This window comes from Scylla paramamosain, chromosome 5 (genome assembly GCF_035594125.1).
Source record: "Scylla paramamosain isolate STU-SP2022 chromosome 5, ASM3559412v1, whole genome shotgun sequence".
Classification (NCBI taxonomy): domain Eukaryota; kingdom Metazoa; phylum Arthropoda; class Malacostraca; order Decapoda; family Portunidae; genus Scylla; species Scylla paramamosain.
Genome location: NC_087155.1, coordinates 35390056 through 35393687, shown reverse-complemented (window position 1 = coordinate 35393687; position 3632 = coordinate 35390056). Strand labels below are relative to the sequence as shown.

The 3632-nt window shown below is 44.0% G+C and overlaps 1 long non-coding RNA gene across 1 annotated transcript in view; it reads left to right on the top strand.

Moving 5' to 3' along the window:
* Nucleotides 1-3632, top strand: part of LOC135100354 (uncharacterized) — a 61613-nt gene that overhangs the window by 20433 nt on the left and 37548 nt on the right. The gene's annotated exons all lie outside the window — the stretch shown is intronic.

The window sequence follows — 3632 nt, the reverse complement described above, 5'->3', positions numbered from 1 at the left end:
TGTTCCTTGCTCTCTGTCTCTCTTCTTGTCTCTTATCTGGTGTGTGTGTGTGTGTGTGTGTGCTGTGATACGCTGCTTTGTTCTATGTGTCTGTGTATGTATAGCGTTGTTTTTGTATATATTGCGTTGTACTGTGTGTGGTGCTCTTGCATGCTATTAAATATGCAGCATACATTCATGGCTCAGTATGTGCATTGCATGATTGTATTGCAAAGCGAGGGGTATTAGGTGGCTTATAAAGGCATTTAATACACACACACACACACACACACACACACACACACACACACACACACACACACACACACACACACACACACACACACACACACACACACACACACACACACACACACACACACACACACACACACACACACACACACACACACACACACACACACACACACACACACACACACACACACACACACACACACACACACACACACACACACACACACACACACACACACACACACACACACACACACACACACACACACACACACACACACACACACACACACACACACACACACACACACACACACACACACACACACACACACACACACACACACACACACACACACACACACACACACACACACACACACACACACACACACACACACACACACACACACACACACACACACACACACACACACACACACACACACACACACACACACACACACACACACACCACACACACACACACACACACCACACACACACACACACACACACACACACACACACACCACACACACACACACACACACACACACACACACACACACACACACACACACACACACACACACACACACACACACACACACACACACACACACACACACACACACACACACACACACACACACACACACACACACACACACACACACACACACACACACACACACACACACACACACACACACACACACACACACACACACACACACACACACACACACACACACACACACACACACTAAAAGGAGGAGGAGGAGGAGCAGGAGGAGGAGGGACCTATAACCTAACTTTAATCTCGCTTCTAGGCTTATGTGAATTATAAGGTCCACAGAGGCATGAAAATTAATGATAAATCAGCCAACAGAGACCTTACAGGCGTTACACAAAGCGGCTAACACGCCCACCTCATTACCCGCGCCAGCCACTGTGTGTACATCAGTGGCTGCCCTTTTACCTGCTCTGCCGCGCCAGTCAACTCTAAAACACAGAGGGTGCACACCACCGTTTGTTGTCTTTGGTCTGTTGTTTATTAGTATACTCGTTAGGGATTTATTTTTTTCGTTGTGTGTGTGTGTGTGTGTGTGTGTGGTGTTTCTACTTTTAATCCGGGAACTTATGTGGAATGGACACGTTTAGTTTTGGACGTACAGATGCAAACACACACACACACACACACACACACACACACACACACACACACACACACACACACACACACACACACACACACACACAGGAAGAAAGAAAAGAAAGAAAGAAGGATAATTAAAGTCAAGGAGGTAAGAACATAGTAGTGTAGGTCAGGACCCGTACATTACAACTAGGTAAACACACAACCACCCAACCACCAACCCACCTACACACACACACACACACACACACACACACACACACACACACACACACACACACACACACACACACACACACACACACACACACACACACACACACACTGGAGTGGCGCCGTGACCCCAAACGAACGGTGCCGAAGTTATAACACCTCTTTTTTACAGCCTTCATAGCTGACCAATTTTCCCGAACGACCTGTTGGCATGCAGCTCGCTCGCACCGTCCTCTTCTCGCTCCTTCAGACTCTCCTTTTTTTTTTTTTTTTTTTGCTTTCTTTCCTTCACGTGCGACACGCCGAAATATCATCGGGCAAACTAAGGATCAGGTGTGCTGTATTTCCTGCAAACACGAGAATTATTCAAACAGAGTCACGTTTCCTACTGAATTTTCTCCTACTTTCTTATAACCCTAGAGGGAAATTTATCTCTCCTAACTAGAGTTTGAATACCACATGTAATACATAAGATGCTGTTACTCATAATTCCTGTCTTAGTTTCTTTCTCATGATGAAAAGTAAATAGTGTTTTGCGTGGAGGTATGTGCAAATGTTTCTCCTATTTCTTCATGTCATGCCTGTAAATCTTATCACTAGTAACTATATTTTGAGTGTTACTTATACTGAAGACACTTGTGTTACGAATATCTGGCTTCTTTTTTATGCTACAAAGTTGTTGGTTTCTAGAAGTATTAAAATATTTCTTATCTATTTTTTTTTTTATAAAGATTCTTATCTCAACAGTTAAAAAGTCAGAACAGTCTCCACTTGAACACGTATTGACTCGTAAAAATCTCTAATCTAACACTCAGTTGGTCATAAGAGCTTTTTCGTTCAACATTACCCCAGTTACGCTCCACTCGAATATCCAGTCGTATTTCAGTCATAATCATCCCATTCACTCTACAATTACCTTACAAAGCCACATTGTTCATTCCCTTTATGACGCACATCACAACTCCCCATCATCAGAATCCTCACCTCATAGCACTCATCAAAGCCCTATCACTCTCCTATAACACCCCCAAGCATTCTTATCTCCTCTCTCTCAGCCTGTGTATCCTCTCTGAAGACCCTTTTACATCTGACCATTTTTTCCAGGAATATCTCTCCTCCTTCCCCTTCACAGCCACCACTAAAAATCCTTACGTTCTCCTACTATAAGACCCTCCCACCACTCCCATCCCCTCACTCGTCACGATCCTCTAATACCTAAACGTTTTTCCAGGGAGAGTCATTCCCTTTACCTGAGATGAGTTGACTTGGTGCAAACAACTATAGAGGTAATGAGGTTACGTTTTCTAAGTGAAGGTGAATCAATCACAGTGAGCAAACCAAACTTTCCCCTCTCTCTTTCTTCCATTTCCCTTCATATATATATATATTTTCAACCCAATTTCTTGTTCCTCTTCCCGTTTTTCCCTTCCTTCCTTCCCTCACCGTTCTGTTATTGCCAGGAAGTAACGGAAAATGGAAGAATGTGATGGAAAAGGGGAATGAAAACGTATGGTATGGAAAGAGACAATGTATAGAAGATAAAGAGATGGAGTTTCTCTCTCTCTCTCTCTCTCTCTCTCTCTCTCTCTCTCTCTCTCTCTCTCTCTCTCTCTCTCTCTCTCTCTCTCTCTGTCTTTCCGTCTGTCAAATCTTGTAAAAATGTAAGTTATGAAGGCGAAGTGGTAATAATCTTACTTATTATTTATGGTGTTAGTGTTGTCGAGGTGAAGGGTGCAGTGGCGAGGTGGTGTGTTGATTACTGAGAGAGAGAGAGAGAGAGAGAGAGAGAGAGAGAGAGAGAGAGAGAGAGAGAGAGAGAGAGAGAGAGAGAGAGAGAGAGAGAGAGAGAGAGAGAGAGAGAGAGAGAGAGAGAGAGAGAGACCCTATTGACCTTTAATGAGTTTACCTGGTGTCGTAAGTGAATTACAAGCAGGCGAGACACACAGGTAACGTAGCGACAAAAAGACAAAAAGGCGTCATCTGTTCCATTTCTTCTCTGCATTCATCACCGCGGGACACA